General features: G+C 46.9%; 1 long non-coding RNA gene across 1 annotated transcript; it reads right to left on the reverse strand.

Moving 5' to 3' along the window:
• Positions 1–11,884: 11,884 nt before the first annotated feature.
• LOC102148538 (uncharacterized) lies at positions 11,885–18,339 on the reverse strand. The gene is made up of 4 exons (XR_290713.4): positions 16,977–18,339; positions 16,755–16,866; positions 12,869–13,783; positions 11,885–12,047 (listed from the first exon to the last, which is right to left on the reverse strand). It is a non-coding gene; the product is annotated as an uncharacterized lncRNA (long non-coding RNA).
• Between the last annotated feature and the right edge of the window lie 6,970 nt (positions 18,340–25,309).

Genomic DNA, 25,309 nt, shown 5'->3' on the forward strand with positions numbered 1-25,309 from the left:
CGTGACTAAGTGAAGGAAGCCACTGCATGGATGACAATAGAGAGTAGTGGAGACTATGGCAAACGAAGAAGTACATTCTGGCCCAGAAGCATTTACCCTCAAATTTAAAAAAACTCATAGTTCCAGCCCAACAAAATATGTTTTCAAGGCGAAACTTGGTCCCCAGGGACCCCAGCTTTTAAATTCCAGGAAAGTCAGCAGCCTCATCCATCTTTCAGGCAGCCTCCAACTTCGTTCCCATTTCTCCACTCCCCTCTCCTGCCGTGGCTCCTCTCTCTGCAGGCTCACCTTGACCCCACTAAGAAGAAAGCCAAACCTTCAAGCTAAACCTCTCCCAAAGGATGAGCTTGGGGTAGGCAGGCAGCCCTTCTCCAGATAATGACACTATCATCCCTAGCAGCTAACACAGCCACGGGCAGAATTGAGAGCAAGTGGTCTAGTCTGAACGTCTTGAGTTGTAAGGAACAGAGATCCACTCAGGCTCCCCCGAGCAAGACAGGATTTATTGCAAAGACACAACTCTCTCAGAAACCAAAGCAGGGGGTCAATAAAGAACTGAGAAGCATCCTGAGAAATGGAAAACCACGGGGGAGCATTTCAGGGTCGTGATGGAGGCAGGTTCTCAGAGGCGGGACCTGTGCGCAGGGAGGTATCTTAAAATGGGTCTGTTTCATAGGATTTAGGAGCAGATATGTCATTCGGTTTAATACGCTTGGGGTTTTGACTGTTTCGACTGAATATCCAATGAGTGCCCACTAGGAATACAAACCACCACTGAGAACCACACAGACACACCCACCCATCTGCTTTCCCAACCTGCACACAGAATTCAACTTTCCACCACGGCATCAGAAATGAGTTGATAAAGGCTCATTAGTTAAGCTTAACGAACTGTGTGCGGCCACCAATTAAAAGATGTGGAGGGGCTTCTACTTCCCTGGTGCTAATTGGAGCCCCACAAAATGAGCCTGGGTCGTGAGACAGGGAGAAAGCCCACGTTGTCTGATGCCTGGCCTTGTGTGTCCAGGGGATCCAGACTGGGTCCAGGCTGGTGTTTGGTTCCTGGGGTCAGAGCTGGAAAAGCAAAGAGTGGGATGAGCTAGAGATGACTGCAAGTTGAGTCTTTAGAGAAGCGGATGCTCAGGGACAGTGAATCTGAGTTGCGTCAGTAAATGCAAGGAGAGAAGAGGGGCTTGAGAAACACGAGTCCAAGCTTAAGACTGGAAACAGGGGAGAGCGGGAACAGAGTAAGGAGGAAGAATGAGGATGTTCCAGCCATGTTGATCTTCTTTCAATTTCTTAAAGATGCCAAGTGTCTTCCTAGTTCAGATCTTTGAACATGTGGTCTCTGACCTGGAATGCTCTTCACCTGAGTCTTTGCATGGCTGATTATTATGCAGGGTTTTTATTTCCACTTTATTGTCACTTTCTCAGGAAGGCCATTAGTAGTCAATACTGATTAATTTTGCCTGCCCAACATCAATACCAATTTTTTTGGTAACACATCATTTTCTGTGTATTAGTCAGCTTTGCTGCAGTAACAAACAACCCCGGGTTTAGTGGCTTACAACAGCAGACATTTATTTCATGTCGGTTACATTTCAGCTGCTGTAGCTCTGCTCCGTACATCTGTCATCCTAGGGTACAGGCTGAGGGAGCAGACCCTATTTGGGACAAGTTGTTCTTATGGCCAATGGAAAACAGCAGGTGACATAACTGAATTGCACACTCTCTCTTAAAGCTTTTGGTTCAGACTCAGCATAGGAATGTGCATATTATCTGCTGACATTCCATTAGCCAAGACAAGTCATACATCCAAGTCTGTCACAGACGGGGCAGGACACACCACGTCTGAGAGGCACTGCAATTCACATGGCAATGGACAGGGGTGTACAATCCTGTTACAGGAAAGGGAGCAAATAGTTGGGAACAATAATATAATTGACCACAATCACCTAAAAATATAGTTGGCTGCAAGTAACAGGAGAATACCTGACAAAGAATGACTTAAAAAAAATGAAGGGTTTATTTTCCTCACAAAACAAGATCTCAGGCGATTCTAGAGTTTGTTCAATGGCACAGCTGTATCCAGAAGAGTATTTCTGTAATTCTCTTGGGCTTTCTCTCATGGTTGTAAGAAGGCTGACGGATGCCATTCCAGGCATTATATTCATGTTCAAAACAGGGAGAAGCAACATTTTCCCCTTTTATTCAAAAATAAAAGTTTTTCCAAGACACCTCCCACTACCCTAGGCAGCTTATCCCATTGGCCAGACCTGTGTCATGTGACCACCTTTGCCACAAGGGAGGCTGGGAAGGCAAGGGTTTAGCTTTTATTGACCTTGACAATGGAAGCAGGCAGAAGAGAAGGAGGGAGAAATGCATATTGGTTTGGCCAGCCAAGGGGACCTGCCATAGAACCCTGCTTCCCTCCCCGTTCCATGTTGTCTTGGGGCGACAGTCAGTCGAGGTGCTCTGCCTCTCCACCACCTCCTCCAGCAAGGAGGGGCCCTTGACCCGAGTGAACCAGGGGTGGGAAACGCTTGGCCTTGATACACCCTGTATGTGAGACATTTCAGGCCCCCCACTCCTTCATGCTCCCTAGAGCCCCAGAGTTTTCCCGGTTCCTGTCCTTCCTGCACCTTGTCTGGTCTTCCCATTGCTTCTGTGAACGAAGTCACATCTTTCCAAACAAACCCCAGCGTCATTTTCTGTTGCTTACAACCCCAGGACCCTGGCCGATACACGTTCCTGGACCACTGTGTTTAAACAGGGCCTCCCCTGCTAGTCCCTACTTCAACGCTTCGTTTAGTTTTCTATGCACCTAGAATTGTAAAATTGCGTTGCTGTTTACTTGTGTAACGTCTTTTTCTGACACCAGATTGTAAACTCAATGCCGATAGGGAATGTGGCAGGCTTTATTACCACTGTATGCCCCAGAACTAACACATGTCTGACATATTTTAGAGTCTTAATGAATATCTATTAGATGTCTGAAGGCGGTCTTAGGCATGTGGTGGTCAGAACCGGAATTTTAATGTTATTTACGGATACTAGTCGTCCAAAGTGTGTTGTGTGGGTAACTCATTGTGGTTTAAATGTGCACAGTCAGGACTGACATAGTGGCAGCTGGAAATGTCAAAGCTATTGACACCGGGGTGGAGGGAAGACTAAAGCACCCCAGAGAGGAGATTTCTGAAGTCCCAGATCCTACAACAGCGGCTCTCAAATTCTTTTGACCTTTGGCTCCCTTAGGCAGGGCCAAAGACCCTTCCTCCTGTCTACACCACCAGTTCCTCCTCTCCGACTCGTGCTGTGGGAGTTCTACAAAGTTGGCAGACATGGAGCAGGAGCCAGACTTCTAAGAAGAACACTGCAGCTGAGTTCTTGGGAAAGCCTAGTAACATCCTAATTTTAGTCGTGACTAGTAAATTGTAGTAACTCAGTAGTTTCCTAGAAAGTGGCACTTAGTCATACATCAAGCTGGAAATCGATGGATGTAGGTGTCACTTGTTCATCAGACTCCGAGGAGGAGAGCGGCCTTAGGGTATCAGTTCGTGGCTTTCCGTGGAAGCTGTAGACCCACTCAGGGGGCTGCAGGCCACAACCAGAACGGCTCCATTGTGACCTGCAGGCTGCAGCATTCTGGGGGGGAGCGGAGTCCAGAGTCATAGCGAGGGGCTGCAGACGCAAGTGCAGGGGGATTGTCCATAGAATGAATAAACAATACCTCCCACACATGACATATGACTAGATTTTCAGCAATGAAAAAAAAAATCCTTTAAAAGTAGATAATAATTCATAGTGGCTTTTTGTTGTCAGGCCTTTTCTCAAACAACAGGTTCATGGCCAGGGTGGTGCGATTTGGGGAAGTTTTAAAAAGAGCATCCTGGCGCTAAACATCGGGATGGGTGGGTACCACTGCCGTAGGACGGAAGAGAAGGGCCTGGGGTGCGCCTCCCTCAGTTACGGAAGCCACGGAGGAACAAATTCAATCCTACCTGGCCCTTTGCTTCCGGAGGATGGCGCTCGTTTTCCAAACGCACAGAGTTGAATTTGCATATGCTAAATGCGGGTATGGTGCAATCCCATGGTAATAAGTTTTGTTTTTTTTTTAAAGATTTTTTTATTTTTTCCTTTTTCTCCCCAAAGCCCCCCGGTACATAGTTGTGTATTCTTCGTTGTGGGTTCTTCTAGTTGTGGCATGTGGGACGCTGCCTCAGCGTGGTCTGACGAGCAGTGCCATGTCCGCACCCAGGATTCGAACCAACGAAACACTGGGCCGCCTGCAGCGGAGCGCGCGAACTTAACCACTCGGCCACGGGGCCAGCCCCCATGGTACTAAGTTTTTAATGTTATTTTTTAAAGTTACATAAAAAAACAAGTCCTCGGGAGCCCCTTTCCGTCCACTGCCCCGCTCTGCCTTCTTTGGGATGGCTTCCTCTGCAGGCAGGACCGCCCACAGATGGCCCCCAGCAGCTCCCCGGCTCACGGTCTACCAGCTTAGCAATCCTACGGAGAAAAGAAAGCCTCGCTCCCCAGGGTTTCAGCCGAAAAATAGCTGCCATTCATGGAGTGTTTCTTCAGAGCCAGGCCCACCTCCTGCGCACGTTCCAGGATTCTCTCATTTATTCCTCACAAGGACGCTCTGATGTCATTGCTATTATTATCCCACTTTCAAGCGAGGAGACTGAGGTTACATAAACTGGCCCAAGGTCACAGGGCTACTAAATGACAGAGCTGGCGCCGATGCTCCTAACCGGCCGGCTCTGCTGCCCGCCGCTGCCTCGGACTTCCCCGCGGTCAGTCCCCAAATCTCGGGGACTGTCTTTAATAGCAGTTTCTGAGTGTCCGCTCTGTTCCAGCTGCTTTGTCTCATTTTTATCCCCACTTTCCCAGATAAGGAAACTGAATCTCAGCGAGGTTCGTTAACTTTCCCCAGCTCACACAGAAAGCAGGTGAAGAATTAGAGATTGGAACCCAAACTTGCTGGATTCTTAAAGCTCCTCGCTTAGGGCCTTCGCCCCTGCTGGTCCCTATCCTGGAGCACCCTTCCTTCAGGCACCAGTGTTGCTCAGTCCAGTCTTCCTCCAATCTCTCCTCCGTAAGGCCAGTCCTGAATAGTCAGTTCAAAACTGCAACCCAGCCCTCTGCTTCTTCCTAATCCCCCTTACCTTTTCCTCTAGGGCACTTACAACCTTTTACCACACTAGGTAATTTACTTATTTATTATGATTTGTTACTTACTGTTTATCTCTCCCTCCTGGACTGTAAATCTAATGAGGGCAGGGATCTGATATAGCCCAACTCTCTAGAAGAGGGCCGTGCATAATAGGTGCTCAACAAATAGTTAGTAAATGAATGAACGAATGATGCTAAGACCTGGATCCTGACAGATGGCAGGTCAAGAAGTCATCCCAATGTTCTGTCTTAGATTCTGCGTCGAGTCCAATCCCAATCGGAGTGGACAGAAGCATGGAGAGGGCTAAAGGCACGTGGTCCCAGAACATCAGATGGTCTGTGATAGATGTGGGAGCTGGGAGGAACACAAGCCCCATGGGGGTCGGGTGGCCCAAAAATGGGGTGGGGAGTTAGAAAATAGAGTGAAGGAGCTTCATCTTGTTCTGATTTGGCTGTTGATCAGAAAAGCTCAACGGGAATTCAGGGAAAACCTCTCAAAGCCCACAAGCGATGCTGGCTCTGGGCAAGGCCCTGCCTCAGTTTCCTTTTCTGCAAACGAACAAATGAACATTGGTTATGAAGATCAGTACCTGGTGAGGGTTCTGTGGTGGCAAGGAGCAGAAACAGTCTCATAAACAAAGAAATCATTTATCAGAAGGTTGTGGGGTAGCTCTGGAATTGAAGAAGAGATGAGCCCCCGGACCTCAAGAGTGTGGACCAGGATAGACCTGCAGCCTTTGGCTGCAGGGACTCCTGACAGGTGACCACCAGATGACTCAGCAGATGCTCACCCTTTACTAGAAAGTCCAGCTCCTGGGAGGAACCTTCCACTGACCTTGCTTGGTTGACACCTCCAAGGTTGGGTCAGTCAAGACAAGTTCTTTGAGCCCCTACCATGTCCCAGGCTCTGTTCTAGGACATGGGGTTGCAGCTGTGAATAAGACAGACAAGATCTCACCTGGGGAGCCTCACGGCAGGGAAGACAGACCATCATCCTATACACAGGTAAGGGAATCTGAGGTCCTGACCAGTGCTTTGAAGAAAATGAATTAGGGCAGATCAGGAAAAGCTTCCTGGAAGAGGTGGCGTCTGTGATGGGCCTTGTAGGATTTTCATGGGCGAGATGGAAGGAGGAAGATGCTGGGTTGAGAAATGGTAGAGAGAATGTGCTAAGGACAGAAAGTACAGGACGCGTGCAGGGAATGGAAATAAGCCAAAGAGGAGTGTGGGCATAGAATCAGGAAAAGAATGTGGGCGTCACACCATGAAGACATGCCAGGCCCTGAGGAGCTTATACCTCACCTCTCAGTTTGGGTGGGTCAAGTGGACCGTGTCAAACTAGACCCCTCCTTCCCATTCCTTCAGGAGCCCGCCTTGCCCCTGCTGGCATTCCATTTTAGAATGACAATTCCCATGGGAATTCCTGGAGGAATGGCGGGGCTGTTGCCAGAAGAAGGAGGGGGTGCTTGACAGTGTAGAAAAAGAGAGATTCGCTGTGATCAAATACATTCACGCATTCATTCAACTACAAATACGTGTATTGGGCGTCCACTGGGTGCCACGCCTCTGCTTGACACGGAGCCATGGAGCCTTCCCTCCGACGCCCCTTTCCCACTCATGATCCAGCTACTCTCCACCTGCCTTCAGTCATTTTTAGTTCTTCAACTTCAAACCCCGAAAGAAGTCCGATTCTCTTGTGTTTTGAGTCTGACTATATTACAGATCACAGGCCCGGTCCATTCAGGACCCACCCCAGGACACAAAACATCTGACAGTGGCTCCCCAAAATGGGTGGTTTCCCTACAAAAGGAAGTTGGGTGGCACGGGCCCCACGGCAACGTGACCAGTTACGGTCATAAGCGAGGATCATTATAGCAGATCAGCCTTCTGTCGTCCTTGACTGAAGCCAGTGCGTCACTCCTGACTTGTAGCCAGAGTTCTCTTAATGGTACTGTCTGGAGTCCTGTGCCAAGGTGTGGACTCAGTCTCAAGGACTGGGAAGAAAGGGCATGAACTCTCCCAATACGGATCATAATAATGACAGGGATGCAAATTATTACTGACCAATTTTTACCACTGCATTTGCATTAAAATATTTGAATACTATTAAGTGATTTATACTTTGAAAAAGTCCCCATCCCCCATTGTAGGGGATGGGAGGCACAATTAGCTAATGACTAGTAATCTCTGAGGAAGAGGCATAATGGGACAGATTGGGGAACAGAAACTCATACGTTGCTGTGGGATTGTACCCTAGGTCTGCCTTTCTGAAGAACAATTTGGCAATAGGTATTAAACACTAAAAATACACAATGCCTTTGATCCAGCAATTCTAGGAATTCATCCCAAAGACATAATCAGAGATGTATGTGAAAATGTTCCCCCAAGGAGACTCCCTGTAGCATTCATATAATATTGAAAAATTAGAAGCAACCTAAATGTCCAACAATCAGGGATTCATTGAGTCAGTTATGGCGCATCCATGTCACAGATTCAACCCAGTCCAAAAAAATTGCACAGAAGCGTGTTAAATGGCACGGGAAAATGTGGCTCATCAAAAAGCAGGCCATAAGACATTATGAACAATCCACCATTTTTGTAAGGTTAATTCAGGAAATCTTCAGGTGGTAAGACGGAGTGGAGGAGGAGTCACAGAGAGAATAAAGGCTTTGAGGTCAGACAAACGTGAGTTCGGTTCCCAGCCCCCCATTTGTCAGTTTGAATGCTGTGAGCCTCATCTGTGAAATGGGGTTAAGATGGTGTGTGGACAAGCCATAGGGCGTGTTGCTGGGTGAATAGATGTTTCTGAATAAAATGGTGGGCGATGATGTGTGTGGACATGTGTGTGTGCGCTCACTGGGGACGCTTTGTGTATATTCAGTTCTTTCTGATTTAGGCAGGTACTGCTTTTGTAATAGGCACAAAGTCATTAACATAAAAAAAGAAGAGGCAGGGAGGATTCCCAAGAATATTATTCAACGGAGGAAAGGTCGTCAGGACAGAGAAACGTCAGCTGCGTGCTCATTGACCATCTCTGTCCGCTGTCAGAGTTGTCTGTCTGCTTCGAATCATTTTGTGGCATTTGTGTTCCTCTTTTTCTTAAGGACTTGTTCCAAGAATTAAAAAAAAGAAAGATAGAAAGAAAGAAAAACCCCCCAAACTTCAAGCCACGCGGGTGAGTGCAATTTGCAGAAAATATTTCCAGAATGTTCTAGCCAATACAGGCCATGTTTAAGCGTCAGATATCCAAGCAAATATCTAAATTACACTTGTAAACCACACGAAGTTCCTCTGCTTGGGAACACCTTGCTTGTTGGAGATAATTTAGAGAGGAGATTCCAAGGACGCTCACTGGTTTTGCCTGCCCAGCATCATCTCTCCATTACCTTCCACCCCCATTGTCTGGCATCAGAACCTGGATATTCCTCTGGGAAAGTTTCCCCCATACCTTGATCCTTGTGGTTCCAGTGGGCCTGCCCCTATCTTGGTTTTAGAGGTAGGTGTGACCCAGTCCTGACTAATAAGAGTATTGCTTGTTCTGGCCACTGGGATTGGCTCAAGGATGCACATGTGACCCAAGCTGGGCCAATCAGAGCCAAAGGATTCCAGCCCTGGGATTTTTGCCAGAACGATTGAGAAATCGGTGCTCTCGTCCGCCTAGGATGCTAAGCTGGTAGGATGTAAGGCTGAAACTGCCAGGAACAGCTTTAACACCATTTAGGGGAAGCCTGCTTGAGAATGGAGCCAACACAAAGGAAGAAAAGCCAGGAAATGGACAAAGTCGGATTCCTGCTGACATCCATTAAGCACAGGGATTCAGCCATGCCTAATGCCGGCAAACATTCCTTTCTGCTTAAGCCAATTTGAGTTGGTTTTCTGTTGCTTGCAACTGAAAAAGTCCTGACTACTACAGAAGATCAGCCTGAAGTGGCAGATACATTCATTTCATGAGATGTTCTAAGAGTCTACAGTGTTTATAGTATTTCAGGTGCTAATGACTCATTCAGTGTTTCTGAAGTGCGGCTCCTCCAGGACTGGCTGCAGAGACACCTAAGAGCCCTTTGTAATTAGCTCATTAAAGGAACTCTGGCAAAGTGGTTGTCAACTTGCCTGCAAACAGTTGTCTTGAGGGGCCTCAGCCTTCCCTGCTCCCGCGTACACACGATGGGACTTCGCGAAGAGTTTTTCAGAGTGAAGACAAATAGAGGCCTGCATTCCGTTCCCGGTCCAATTAATAGAATTCTCACTAAAATATTTAACTCTTTATTTGTGTTCCTTTCTCACTAACAGAAACGGTGACACAAACAAAACATTGCAAAGAGGCTGTGTTTTCTGCACCGACCAGCCACTGTTATGCATTATAACACACTCTGCAGATAATGGTGGAGCTGTTTATATTCCGTTTTATCACCTTGTTTTCATTCCTTTTGGTGTTTTTACCAAGCTATAGATTTCCTTGAAATGTTGAGCTCCTGGATCGTTGTTCCTTTTCCCTTGTCAAAATGTTTTGAAGGACAGTCAACAATCTAAGCAATGGATCAAAACAAGTCGTTATTGAATTCCCAGTGTTTCCAGGTCAGGGTCAGGTCTGAGGGAGCTGGAAAGATGAGGAACTCTAGTCCAAGTCTTCTGGGGATCACTCCCTGGTTGGGGAGAGAGAAATGTGGTTGGGTGTAGAGGGCTCGGGTACCTGGGTTCAAATCCTGGTTCTGTCAATTCCCAGCTGTGTCCTTGGGCAAGTTACTGAGTCCCTCTATACCTCAGTTTTTTATCTATGGCATGGGAATAATAATAATAGTACCTACCAATAGGCACGTTGTGATGGCTAAATGAGTTAGTATATAGGCACACCTCAGAGATATTGCCGCTTTGGTTCCGGACCCCCACAATAAAGCAAATGTGGCAATAAATCAAGTCGCATAAATTTTTTGGTTTCCCAGTGCATATAAAAGTTATGTTTACACTACGCTGTAGTCTATTAACTGTGCAATAGCATCAAGTCTAAGAAAACAATGTACATACTTTAAGTAAAAAATACTCTATTGCTAAAAAATGTTAACCATTATTTGAGCTTTTAACACCAATAGGCTTGCTTGACACAGGGTTGCCACAAACCTTTAATTTGTAAAAAAAAAAAATGCAATATCTGTGAAGCACAATAAAATGAGGTATGCCTGTATATGAACAAGGCCCAGCATTCAAAAAAAATGTCAAAGTTGTCTTTCTCATTTTAATTTACGTCTTCATAGATCTCTTGCATAAGGTCTGGTTTTGATGTTTTCCCGGTAATTCTCAGGCATATCTTGGGGTCAAAAATCAGCATGTTTGGTCATAGTCACATATATCCCTCGAAATCCCTTAGGAAGCAGCCATGGTGGTCATTCACAGACCATCTCTCAATTCAGTAAGTTCTACCCAGCCAGTTTATCCCACCTTATTCTTTGGCTGAGAACCAGATGAAGCAATTTCCTTGTACTTAAGGGTCAGATTGTATGAGAAATAATGATCCTTAAATACTTTAAAAACATGTATAGACATGGGACTCCCACTCAGGGGAGCCAAGGGCCACACATGAAAAGAGGCTGGTGGTTCCTGAGACTGGCAAGGGATCAGCCATCCTGTGGTCCCACCCCAAGCTCACCCTGGATATGCGCACATCCCATAGCCTGCTGTGGGAACTCCCTATACTCATTACATTGTTCTCTCTTTCTCACCACAAGCATACATGGCTGAATCCACGTACATTAAAGGCTCATAGGACGCACATCCTGTTTTTATTTTGCTTAATAGAAAGACAGTTCAGAAATGTTAGACATCAGAACCAAGTCCACACCTGGAGTTCCCAACCCTCCTTTATCTTGGCAGCCCTTATTGCAAAAAGCATGAGCTCTGGGGTTCAAAGCATGAGACTTGATCCATAGTTGACCAAGAGGTGACCTTGGGCTGGTCACTTTCTCTCCCTCAGTTTCAGTCTTTTCCTATGATAAAGAGGATCTCCAAAATATATACCACCCACAGTTACTGAGAGAATGGAGATAAAGTGTGTGTGTTAGGTTAAAAAGTGCATTCATGTATTAATCAGTAACTCAACAACTGTAGTTTGCGGGGGTCTAGTGATGATGAGTAAGTAGTCCCTGACCTCAGGAAGCACCCAGCCACGTGGGGAAATGTAAGAGCAAATGTGTAATCTTGCTATGATGTGGCAAGTAAGATCACGATTATTTTATGGTACCTGCCAACACTCCAGTCTTTTTGTAGTTCCAAATGAAATGATTTGTTTTGTTTTGACAGTTAGTTAATGCACGTTTGGGTAGCTTCTGTTTTGTGTTTTGAAAGAGAAACACAATTTGGGGTATATATACATGTACATCCTGAATACCCATATCCTTGCTAGCCGTGAGGTTGGGAGGATTGGCCAATACCATCAGTCTTTTTTGGTTCAGGGAAATTATTTTGAATAACTGCTCATGAGCAGATTAGACAGATTTGTTTCCCACTAGTAAACAGTCGCTAATAGTCATTGAGTTTTCGCTGTGCATACTTTCTATTAAAAAGCAGTACAGCTGGGCATCAGAAGGATTCCACCGTTTATTAGCTGTGCAATGTGGGGCAAGTTATTTAACCGGTGTGAGCCTCAATGTCTCCTCTTGAAAGGGAGCAGAAATAGTACCTACCTCACAGTATCCAGTGAGGTGGCCCGACTCCACGGGAAGTGTTCAGCAATGGCAGTTGTCACCATTGGCTTCATGGAAAAAGCCTGGGCATGAGAGAGATTCCATGCTGGAAAGACCTTTGTGACCACTGCAGGGCTCTTCAGGGAGGCCAGTGGTATGAAATTTAAGAGAGAGGTTAGGTTCAATGCCAGCCTGTAAGGCAAAAATGGATGGAGTCAAATTACCCTTGAAAATCTCCTGCCCATCAAGTAGGGTCTATATGGTATCGTGTAGAGACCACTCAGGTTTGAGAGCCACTGACTCAGACCATAGCGGGGAATAAAAGGAATGTTTGTCTACAGCTGCCCAAGGGTTCAAACCATCCTGTCTCTAAGGGAGAGTGTCTCAACTGGGGGCAATTTTCCCCTCCCAGGGGACATTAGGCAATGTCTAGAGACATTTTTGGTTGTCATAACTAGAGTGAGGTATGCTGTTGGTATCTAGTAGGCAGAGGCCACTGCTACACATCCTAAGGATGCTGTTAAACATCGTACAACGCACAAGACAGTTCCCAGCAAAGAATTCTCCAGCCTAAAATGCCAACAGTGCTGAGACTGAGAGACCTGCCCTAAGGTGACTATGAAATCCACACTGAGGACTGAGAAATGGGCAGAGTTCGCCAAGATGTTTCTCCTTGTCATGAGGTTTTAATGAGATGCCACATGTAAGAGCCCTTAATACAGCACCTGGCACATAGTAGGCACTAAATAAATGTTTGCTGGGTTGGAAGTTAAGTCCTGCTTGATGAGGCCCCCCACATGCCCTCTGTTTTTGAGATGCAGTGGAGAAGAGCTCAGCCACTTGCTTCCTGTCTTTCCAGGCTGGCACTTCCCGTTTCCCCACACTGACCAGGGATGGCACTCGTGGCCACATCATCTGTGAGGTGGGAGATGCGAAGCCAGCAGTAAATGCAGGTGTGATTCGGCCGTATGGCTATTACCAAAACTTTCTAATTTGGATTCAAAATTACCCACCTCTCAGCTCTACGTGGAAGGTCTTCCCTGCAGCCGCACGATTTAAAAAAGGAGCTCTCACAAACACAAACTCCATTTTCCCCCTAAATAGGATTCCATGAATCTAAAGGAAAGAAGGGGGAGGGGAGTTGGCACTCACAACCTGGGAAACTCTCAAGGCCCACAAAGGCAAGAAAATTGCTTTTAAATGAAAGAAATATTTCCATTTCACTTCAACCCCTAATGTATCACATAACTTTAATATCATTCCTTGTCCAACTGAAATATTCGGATCCAAATAGTTCTTAAGTCATTTGGATTCTATTCAAATGTGAATTCATCTCTTTAATCATCCCTCCCCTTATTTTTAAAGTAAAGACTAATATTGAAAGCTAAGAGTCTATTTGTGGATTTTTTTTTTTTTACACTTTAAGACGTTTCTTTTTTTGAGGTCACTCTTGCTTTCTTCGCCATCGTTTCTTATTCATTGGTGTCTTGAAGATTGTAAACTTGTCTTTTTCTATTTCTTGTTTCCCTTCATTTCAATATTGTGGACAGCAAGCAGACTGAATAATGATGACTATGATTAAGATTCAGACTTAATAAGTCTTATGAAAGACCTTTTTATTCCAAGGAATGAGGATGTGTTGTTCCGGCAGCATATGGTGTCACAGTGACAGAGTCGAATGTAGGGTAACTGGATAGAGGAGAAATGGCATGTTCCAGCCATACTGACCCTGAGAGGGAGTCACACATATGGTATCCTATTCCAGGGAAGGGGGAAGTTTCCCCCCAAAGTGTGTTTCTGTGTCACCTCTGTCTTGGGAGCTTTCTTGAATTGAAATGCTGACTTGGTGTGTCTGTGTGAAAGAGAGCGAGGCATGTTATGCTCGGCTGTGCAGTGACTTCTTAATGTTCTCCATTTGCCTAGGACACCTGTGGAAGAGGAAAAGATCATACCAGGATCCAGGAATGGCAAATACACAGCTGGTCCGTCATTCTCCACGCCCCTGCCTGTGGCAGACATTACCAATCAATCATAGCACTCTTTTCCGAAAACCATGCCTACAGCCACTACCAATGGATTGCACCGGAGACATCCAAGCTAAAAAAGACTTTCTGCCTCTGCTAGGTAAAGAAGGATACACTGAGAAGAGCATTGGAATGTCGCCACCACCATATCCTTTTCCGGAAACCTCTTCAGGACTCCAAATCCCATTTGCCCAAGGGTTTGGAAGAGAGGAGCGAGAAGTTGGCTTTGCTTTCTAGAAGCAATGTGGTTTGAAAACTTGTCTGTCTCTGAATATGTTGGAAACGAACACATTGAATGAATTCTCCCTCTTTCTTAATAGAACCCGAATCCATAGCTTTTAAGCAAGGTGCAGATCTGTTTTTATTTATTTGCAATTTTCCTTTTGAAACCATATAAAATCTACTGCCCCTCCCCCCAAAAAAACTCCTACAACTACTGCTTTTTTTCTTGAATTCCCAGTTATTACTACAGGGATTTTTTTTTATAAGTTCTCAATGCTGCTTTATCCGTGAGGCCTCAGTCTAAGGTGAAGTTTTGGAAACGATCTAGAACCCAAATTAACTCTACCATTTTATAACTTGCCCAGTCAGACGCAAAAAAAAAAAAAAAAGTCCATGATTTTCAAGTACTTTCTACTCTTGAGACTAAAAACAGCAATTAAATTTTTTTTTTCTTTAAGCAAATGCAATTCTCTGGATATTTACTGTAAGAGGATTTTAGTCATTGGAGACATTTTAAAAAAAGATCTCAAGCGAGAATCTTTCTTCGCGTTTTTTTCAAAAGGATATTTACTCTGGAAAATGCTACATTTAGAAAAGTTGTGCCTTCAATGACAACTGGCCCGCTAAGTTTTACTGTTTTTTTGAGGGGGAGGGTGGGGCGGAGGAGGTTGGAGACTGCGTGAAGGCAGCTCTGTTCACCCACCAGCCAAGCAGGATTTTGGAGCTCATTTTCATCCGTTTATTTTCATTTATTCGTTCATTTATTCAATCAATCAACAAACGCATATTGAGGGTCTGCCATATACAGAGCACTGTGCTAGACGAAGAGATTATAGCCATGAATAAAACATTTTCTTCAACCCCACACCCGTCTCAACTGGGTACTGCCAGAGAATGACACCCGGAGGTCCCAAAGGAATTGTTCTGGTGATGTTGCCTCCAGGGGTCACTGGGCAGTGTCTGGAGACATTTTTGGTTGTCACAACTGGGAGATGGTGCTACTGGCATTTAGTGGGAGGAGGCCAGGGATGCTGCTAAACACCCTACAATGCACAGGACAGCCCCCACTGCAAAGAATTACCCGGCCCCAAATGTCAACAGTCCAGAGGTTGAGAAACTCTGCCCCAAGGCATACGAGATTCGCAAGGAACTGACTTCTGATTAATGGCTCTGGTTAAGGACCCTCCTTAGGAGAAACGAGAAAACAGTAGTTCAACTGGTTTTCTGCCGAACTTTCTTCTCTCATGGAACCCTGATTGAGAAAGGTCGGCACCATTGTTCTCAGGGAGGGGTTCACGGACCAGCAGCACCAATATGACCCGGGACCTTGTTAGAGATGCAGAGTCTCAGGCCCCACCCCACACCTAGGAATCGGAATCTGCATTTTAACACCATCTTGCGTGATTCCTGCACACATGACAGTTTGAGAAGCATTGTTTTAATCAGACATGGAGCAGAAGTTCTGTGACAATTTTGATAAGTGCTGCTGCTCTGGACTGAATGTTTGTATCCCCCCCCAGTTCTGAAATCCTAACCCCCAATGTGAGGGCATTAGGAGGTGGGCCATTGGGACTTAGCTAGGTGATGAGGGCCGAGCTCCCTCACTGCTTCCCCCATGTGAGGACACTGCAAGGAGATGGCCCTAGGAACCAGGAAGCAGGTCCTCCCTAGACACTGAACCTGCCTTGATCTTGGACTTCTCGGCCTCCAGAACCGTGAAAAATAAATGCGTGTTGTGTAAGCCACCCAGTCTATATACGGTGTTTTTGTTATAGCAGCCTGAATGGACTAAGACAGCTACAAAGGAATCCAGTCCGAGGGGTGAGGGAGGGCTTACACGAAAGATCAGCCTGTAAGCTGAGTGCTGGGTGTGGTGCAGGAGTCAGCCAAGAGAAAAGAGTTCCTGGCAGGGGAACAGCCTGAGCAAAGGCTCAGAGGCAAGAGGGAACTTAGTCAACCAGAGGATTTGGAAGAAGATGCTGTGTGTGTAGAGCCCAGTGGGTGAAGGGTAATCGGGGATGAGAGTGGCGAGGTGAGCAGGACGTGTGGGACTTCACTCCAGGAGCAAGGGGGGATAGCCCGCTGGGCTTAGTCACACGCCTTTGTCTGCTGCAGCACAGGTAGGGAGGGCATCCATGGCCACAGGACAGGGTGAGGCTGACTCCTCAGCCCTTTAACACGGTGTCCTAAGCAGCTGAGCGAACTGGTCCGACCAGGGTCGGCATCCCATGAATGATAATTGTCCCAGGTGCTCCACGTCTGCCTCGAGACAGAGCGAGAACAATGTGGAGCGAGAACAAACTGCTTCCCGACCCCCATGACTTAGGGCTGTAGAGCCATGATGTACAGATATATTTTTGTACAGATTTTGTAGTTTATGACACATTCTGGCAACGTTTAGATGCGATTTCAATGAGCCAGAATGTAGTACTGTAAACCTAAAACTGGATACCCCTTAAAGCTGTTCGAATCTGGCAGGAGACCTGCTCCCAATTACCAGCACGGTTTCCAACTGCACGGTTCCCGTCCTCAAAGCATTGAAAACAAAATCCATTTTTAATGAGGGACTACTCACACTTCACATTCTATTAATGTCCCCTTGGGGCTTCCAACCTCCAGCATATCTTATACGCAAGAAACGACCCCCACTCACTGATTGCCAGGGCAAGGGGTATCCTGGGGGTTTCGTTGCCAGTGCAAATATGGCGACCCAATGAATGGCAATGAAGTCGTTCAGTTCTTGTCCTCCGTGACTCGCGGCTGGCCTGTCGGGCAGGGTGGGGAATCACGATTGAGAGAAGTCATTTTATCACATAGACAGTATACACTTGGCCGCCTGTCTCCCCATCCCTAGCATATTACTAATCTTACAAACCATTCATGATCCACTCGGTAACTGGCAAACGTGAACTTGGCCAACGTCAAAGCCCAATGATGCGATCCAAGTTAGAAGAAGTGGGAGAAAGAGAGAAAGTACAAAGATGAGCCAGACGGTTTTCCAACCTGTAAGAACATGTTGTCTTTACCAGGCCGGGTACGAAAGCCAGCTCTGCTCCTGTTGTGTGTCTCCCGTTCCGGGCCTGGGCTGTGTTTGGTGCTAACAGGTCAGCGCTCCCCTCACTTCCATCCGATGATTGGCGTATTGTTTAGAGACCAAGAGGGATGATCTTGTGCTCTGGAGGAAGTTGGCAAGAAAGTTCAATTCTATAAAAAGAAACGCGCGGTCAGGATACGGTTTCCTATTCTGAGTCAAGGCAGAGAAGAGAGTCAGAAATTCCAACCCAGAGGGTCAGGACGGGTTCCAGGACCTCTTGAATCGCATCTGAAACTTGTTCCCTGTGCTCCTTTCTCCTCCCTGTTCTTACAACTGGCCAACTGGGATTACACAACGCGCACTAATTTTATTCTGCATGTGGCTGTTTCTTATTAGGAGCCTGTACCTTATTTTTTCCTGTGCCATGTCAGCCCTCCCGATTCAGGTGAGTAATTCCATTTCTTAACAGGGGGATTCTGTTCACACTCCAGGCTGGAGTCAAGAAAAAAAATGTGCACTCAAACTTTTTCCTAAGGTGTGAATCTTTATATTTTTAACCCTATAGTCTTCCTTTCCCCATCCGGAGTCTTCACTTCCCCCTTCTGAAGAGCTCTAACCCAAGAAGAACTGATGGAGAAGTGAGTCAATCCACGGAGTGTTTTTGGTCATCCAGTACCCAACAACTGGTCCTCGAGGCTTTTGTTCTCTCCCCCACTGGATAGGTGCATTTTCTTTTTGAACTGAATTCACCAGATGTTTTGGCGGTGCATAAACCTGGCTTTCTTTTCTTCCAAGTAGATGAGTTAAGATCCAGATCTCAGCACGTTGCCTCAGCTTCTCCGACCGAGTACTTCATGCTTCTTGAGAATAATATAAAGATGGAGTTCGGTTTTCTTTAGGCCTTGGGACGATCGGATCCAGGTGTTGGCATTTTCTGGCCTTCGAATGTTTCTAGGGAAACCCCAGATTCATGAGTACGAGTGGATGTCCCCCTCTGTTACCTTTCTCCATCACTTTTCTTTTGCTGGCCACGTATCAGAAACTGTAAAACACGCACCCCCACACTCCTGCGTAGGGCGAAACACAGGAGTGGCACACACGTAATTCAACCACATCTGGAGAGAAACGGCTATGCAATTCCCCTTTGGTCTTTGCAGCACCAGGCCCCCCGAGCCAAAAGCGAAACAGGACTCCTGCAGGAGCCTCCCAGCCTCCCTTTGCCTCATGCCCTGCTTTGCTTAGAACAAGCCCGAGCATGCCATGCCACCTCGCCAGGCCTTGCCAAAATCCAAGGATGGCACAGAGCGCACATTAAACAGATGGAACGCAACATACATGTAAAGAAATAAGAGCTCTGCCAGGAAAGTTGGCGGCAGCTCTGGAATGCTTTAAGCAGTGTGTGTGTGGGTAGAAAGAGTGAGCCCAGAGTCGGCGAGGCTGCTTCATTCTCAAGAGCTGTTTCTTTTACAGCCATGACCTGTTCTGCCAGTCAAAATAAATACGGTGTTAAATGCCCCCTTTTATGGCTCCTGATACCTTGGCAATGCAGTTTGAAATATGACCTGTTCTCATTGGAAAAATGTCCTTTTAACCGTGGAAAGGATGTGCCCCTTCTGGGCAGCAAGTAGGAGGGTCATGGATGGCAGAGCCTTCTGAACACAGACATACTCAGGAAGTAGGAGCGGGGATGGCCATCGAGTCAACACGGCTTGTTTAGAAGTCATCGCTTTTAGAAGGATCATCGCCGACACAGAGCGATGCCTTGGGAGCACGCGGCTCACTTTCAAGGCTTTCTATCACTTTTTGGCTTCCGCAAGGAACAATAAAGCGGCAGCCCAGAACGGCTGGCTATTTCACAGGCGCCTTGAGACAGCCAGGCCTCTCCTTCAGAAGGAAAGAGGCCTGCTAACCAGGAACGGCCACAGGTTCAACCCACTCAGGCCATTTAGCTTTGTGGGCTCCCCACGGCCACAGGCCACTCCATAACCACATCAGCATCTTGCCACGTGGGTGAGAAGCTGGATGGGTTTGCCCCAAAGAATCATCGTAGCGGCCATTCATCAAGCATCTTCTGCATACCAGGCACATTAGAAGTATCTTCTGAATCATCCCATTATCTCATGGGGTAGGTGTATTACTACTCCTATTTTATATGTGAAGAAACTGAAGTTCAGAGAGGCTGAGTCACTTGTCCAAGATTGCACAGCTATTAAAAGGGAAGCTAGGAATTTGAACTCAAGTCTGTTTGCTCTTAACAATCAGGCTGAAAGGGCTCCATGCTGGCTTCTACCAAAACAGCTTAAGGCAGGAAACTTGCAGAATGATCTCCTTCATCCTCAAAACTGCCCAGTGGAGGCAAGTTGTTGGGTTCCCCACTGGAGGTGCCAAAGGATGTGTTGGTTTCTGGAGTGGCTATAACAAATCATCAAAACCCAGGGGACTTAAAACAACAGAATCTACTCTCACATAATTCTGGAGGCCGGAAGCTGAAATCAAGGTGTTGGCAGGGCCCTGCTCCCTCGAGGATCCTTCCTTGTCTCTTCCAGCCTCTGGTGGCTGCTGGCTTCCAGTCTCCGCCCCTGTCTTCACACGGCCATCTCCTCTGTGTGTGCATCTCTCTTCTCTTCTGAGGACACTTGTGTTGGACTCAGGACCCCCTCGACTCCAGAATGATCTCATCCCAAGATCCTTGACTTAATTACAGCTGCAAGGATCCTTTTTCCAATAAGGTCACATTCCCAGGTTCCAAAGATTTGCCTCTCAATGTTTTGGTGGGGAGAGGGGCATTTCCCAGCCTACCACATAGGGAGATGATGACAATATTTCTCCAATAAGAGTCTTTTCAATTTTGTAGGTCAGCAGGGTTTATTACAAAATTTTAAAATACTTTTGGCATCCCATATCCTCTTTTTAAAACCACAAGTATGATAACAGCCAACAGTTACTGAACTCTCATCCAATTCTGCCACTTGGTAAGTGTCACTTAGTCCTCACAGATACTCTGTGACGTGGACACTGTTGTCTCTCCTTGCCGAGAGGGGTAGAAGAATAAAACTATGAGGGGTTAGGAGGCTCATGCAAGATCTCACAGCCAGGAACCGGTGAGGGAAGGGCTGGAACTCCAATCTGTCTCTCTGGTGTCTGAGTTCTTAGGCACGATGCAAAACTGCCTTTTCTTGGAAATTTAGGACTTGGTGGGGAGGCCGTGGTTTGGAAGGAGGAGGAGGTATGGGGCAATGGGACAATTTATGCCATGTTAAGCCAAGAATTACTCTTGGGCAGAACATCCAGAAAGGCTGAAAACCAGGCATTTTGATTGGGAAGGCGATCCATGAGTGGGTTTCTTTTTTTTTTTTTTTTTTTTTAAGATTTTATTTTTTCCTTTTTCTCCCCAACGCCCCCCGGTACATAGTTGTGTATTCTTCGTTGTGGGTTCTTCTAGTTGTGGCATGTGGCACGCTGCCTCAGCGTGTTCTGATGAGCAGTGCCATGTCTGCTCCCAGGATTCGAACCAACGACACACTGGGCCGCCTGCAGCGGAGCGCGCGAACTTAACCACTCGGCCACGGGGCCAGCCCCTATGAGTGGGTTTCTTGATAAGCTCGAGGCCCACGGTCTTTTCTCTCTCATGGCTGAAGTCGGAGTCTTCCTGCGGAAAAATGGGAAGTTGGAGGCAAATGAAAACCTGCCCATTTTTATTGTCTTCCAGGTTCCGGCTCAGTCACGTCTGCCAATGGTTAGATTCTCGTGGCAGGGAAATGCTCACTTCTGTTGTGCAACCATCGGACCCAGGAGACTGGCAAGATCATGGAAGCCAGATCAGAGCTGCTTGTTTGAGGACGGCTGTGAAACAGCAAAGGACTTCTTTTCCTGTTGTCTGGTGACCACATCCACCAATTCCGGCTCCCTGGTGGACTGGGTCCCATTTCTGTCTCAGTCAGAGCTGCTGATGGCTAAGTGTTTTGCAGGCCTTGTCTCATTTGAGCTTTTCAACAACCCTGTGAACCCACATCAATAACAACCTGATCTGATGCTCAGGGAGGTCAAATCATCTGCCCAGATATGCCAACCGGCAAATGCTAGGATCCCTCCAGGGTGCCTGAGTCCAGAGTCGGAGATCTTAGCTGCTGCAATACTCTCTCTCCAAACCCAGATACCAAGAATCCCCACTACCTCGATTAAAGGAACTATAGATCGGGGAAAGAGAAACTCCACTCATTCATTCATTCACACATTCATTCACCTATCTGCACCAAGTGCCGGGAAAGCCAAGAAGGAAGTCCCTTCACTCATAGGTGTGCACTTGGGTCTCTGTGCGCCAGGCACCTTGCTAGACTTGGAACAGGAAGTCAGAAGCTCAGCCTTAAAGAGATAGAGAAGATAGGAAAGTGTATCAATTAATCTAGGACAATATGGTAAATGCTATTATAGAGATATTGGCAGGAGAGATCAAGAGATAAGAGGGAGTCAGGGAAGGCTTCCTGGAGGAGAAGACCCTTGAGTTGAGATTTGAAGGAGGAGGAGGAAGGTGTTCGCCAGATAAGGAAGGGCTGGCCCACATTTTCGGCAGTGGGTTGATAGGCACCTACGAATATGACTATGCCGGGTACGATATCTGATTACCTCCATATCGACTGGTAAATAGCCAGTACCTGGAGCTCAGGAAGTGCCCCTCTCCCCAGCCTGTCTCCCCTGGAACTCCGTCTGCTCCCCCACAACGCAGAAATGGCAGAGTTAACATCTGGTACAGCAGAAAGCTCCAGGGCTCAGCTCCATTCCAGTTCTTCAGTCCTCTCCAGTTTGTGCCGATGCCACAGCGGTCGTTCGGATTGGACTTTTCACTCCTGGGCCAGGGAGCAGTTGAGTAAGAAGGCACGGAAGAATGGGACGTGCTGGCAGTCAGCACGGCTGGAAAATGGGAGCCGCAGAAGTGCTGGAGGTGAGGCTGGAAAACTAAGAACAGCCAGCCCCCTGGGGAAGGACCTTGTGTGACATGTGACAAAAATAGACTTTATCTTGAGGGAAATGTGGAGCCATCGGGGGCTTTTTAGGCATGCTTTTTTTTTTTTTTTTTTAGGAAGATTAGACCTGAGCTAACATCCTCCACCAATCCTCCTCTTTTTGCTGAGGAAGACTGGCCCTGAGCTAATATCTGTGCCCATCTTCCTGTACTTTATATGTGGGACGCCTGCCACAGCATGGCTTGATGAGCAGTGCATAGGTCTGTGCCCTGGATCCGAAACCGCAAACCCCAGGCCTCCAAAGCAGAGCGTGTGAACTTAACCACTGCACCACTGGGCCAGCCCCCATGCTATTTTTTTATTGATGTGTAATTATACACGGTGCACTGCATTCTCCTGAAGTCTACAATTTGATGAGTTTTGACAAATGTTTGCCCCCATGTGATCACCACCCCTCCGTCAACATAGTACATTTCTGTTCCTTCACAAAGTTCCCTCTGTCCATCTGGAGGAGGGTGTTAAGCAGGGGAGTTACATGGTTACACTTTGCATTTTTCAAGCTTGCATTTGGAAAATTCTTTGGCTCGTTCCTTGAGCCCATGTAGCGTGCTGCGCACTGTTGTAGCTTTCGAGAAGAGAGATGGGGCACATTCTGGTGGGAGATGCCTTTTGGGGAAGGCTAAAAGGCAATCGGTGGAACACGGAGCTGGTTTTACGGGCATGCAACCTACGCAGTCACGCGGGCCTGCATTAGGTTTAATACTCTCCTGTCGCCATCTTGAAATTCTCAATAATTTTTGAACAAGGGAATCCACGTTTTTGTTTTATTTTATTTTATTTTGAAGATTTTATTTTTTTCCTTTTTCTCCCCAAAGCCCCCCTGGTACACAGTTGTATAGTCTTAGTTGTGGGTCTTTCTAGCTGTGGCATGAGGGACGCCGCCTCAGCGTGGCTGGATGAGTGGTGCCATGTCCGCGCCCAGGATTTGAACAGAGGAAACACTGGGCTGCCTGCAGCAGAGTGCGCGTGCGCGCGAGCTTAGCCACTCAGCCACGGGCCGGCCTCCATGTTTTTGTTTTTCACTGGGCCCCAGAAGCAATGCAGCTGGCCCTGATGGTACAAAGGAAAATAACAGGGAGCCGAGAGAGAGGATATGGAGGGTCTTACAGACGGATAACCAATGAATGTCACAAGAAGGACTCGACGCCCCAAAGTTCTCTTTCTAGGGATAAGGGCGGGGTGGTGGAGAAATTTCATATCTCCCGCTGTTCCTATAACTCTACCCACAGCTCCAGTAAATGTATATGGGCTCCATTAATTACAACGACTAACAACATCTGACAAGCCAAATATTAGCTCGTGAGAACAGAGCACACTTCTCAGTATTAAGTACAGATACAAATAATTAACAATAAGCTCGCTGGCATTATTATCTTCCAATTAACTGTTTTTAAAAAAAAATCACACCTTAATCCAGAGCAAAACAAAAACAAAAGGAAAGCGAGACCTCTGTCAGCTCTAGAAATGCAGGCGATGTAACGAAGAGAGATACGGTTTGGTGGATTTTAATTTGCACTAATGATGAATTTACTCAGCCTTCCTTCGCTGACGTCAAAGCCAAAATAAGTGCCTTGGTCCCTGTTTCTCCCTGCTGGGGCCAGATGTCCGATGGGAAGACTTTGGCAGAGGGCCGACGGGAGGCGGGAGGAGCGACGTTGGCACTCTCCCGGCAAAATCCATCTCTATCAGCCTCGGAAGCCGTCTCTCGTCTCATCTCTGGAATTTGGAGCGAAGAGAAGGTGAGTTGAAAGGAATCCCATTGTCTCTTGGCGATTGATTCTTCTTCCTGCAAGGAATTCTGCTGGAGTCCAGCAGTTCAATCGAGAACCCAAAAATAAATACCTGGGCTGCAATGATATTGCCGGTGACGATTTCCAAAGCCGGGGAATCTAGAAACAAACATTCTCCCACCGATGTTGCTTTTCACACACTGCGACAAAGGAGCTTTTGCCGTTATCTGAAAAACTTGGCCCTAAAACCTCTATTTTGTTCTAAATTACGTGGCTTCGCTGCTTTGGCCTTCCCAGTTCTCCGGAAAGAGCAGAAGCCTTGGCTCCATTGTGGGAAAGCCTCGTTACCTTTGGTGGCCTCATAACTCACTGCAAATCGCACGGGAACCGTCACAGCGTCCCTCTTGCTCTCTTTCTTTTTCGGTTCTGATCAGCCCCGGCAGGGGAACACGCCATGCCCACCCCAGTAATAATCGTGGCTCCCATTGTTCCCTACCCACTACACACAGGCTTTGTGGTAAGAGCTCTGCCCACATTATCTTCCTTACCCTCCCAAGAGGAAAGTGTGCTGGCTCCACCTTCAGAGTGTACCCAGAACCCGGCCGTTTCTCACCACCTCCAGGCTGCCACCCTGGGCCGAGCCGCCATTTCCTCTCACCTGGGTTAGTGCAGGAGGCTCGCGGCTGGTCACCCTGCTGTTGCCCTTGTCTGTCTGTGGTCTATTTTTAACACAGCAGATTGAACGATGCTTTTGAAATATGTCAGGTCAGGTCAGAAACCTACAGGACTCCTGATCTCTCTGAGTAATCCAGAGTCCTCACTGTGGCCCACAAAATCAACCCCTCTATTCTCTCTCACCTGCACTCTGGTCCAGCCCGCTGTGTCCTTGACCTCCCGTGAAGACGGCAGAACACTCCTGCCTCAGGGCCTTTGCACTACCTGTTCTTCTTGCCAGACAGCTGCAAGACTTATCTTCTTTCTTCTTTCGAGTCTTTGTTCAAATGCCACTTTCTTCGTGGGGCTTATGCTGACCACATCATTTAAAATGCAGAGCTTCCTTCAGCCCTCCTGTTCTAGTTTTTCCTCATAAAGTCATCACCATCTAACGACCTTATAACCACTCATCGTTATGTTTATTGTCTGTCTCTCCCCACAAGGCGAGGGACTCTTTCGAGGCGAGGGTTCAGTCAGTGCCGGTAAACGGTATGTGTTGCACAGTAGGTGCATAATAATTGTTTGTCGAATGAATAAATGTTCCATGAAGTATGTCCTATAATCAATCCCATATTACAGAGGAGGAAACTGAGGGATTCAGAAGGGTTAAGTGACTTTCCCAAGGTAAGTTAGTTAACAGCAGAGTTGAGACTTGAACCCAGGTCCTACTGACCCAAAGCAACCTAACTACTATGTTTTCCTGATTGCA

This window comes from Equus caballus, chromosome 8 (assembly GCF_041296265.1).
Source record: "Equus caballus isolate H_3958 breed thoroughbred chromosome 8, TB-T2T, whole genome shotgun sequence".
Classification (NCBI taxonomy): Eukaryota; Metazoa; Chordata; class Mammalia; order Perissodactyla; family Equidae; genus Equus; species Equus caballus.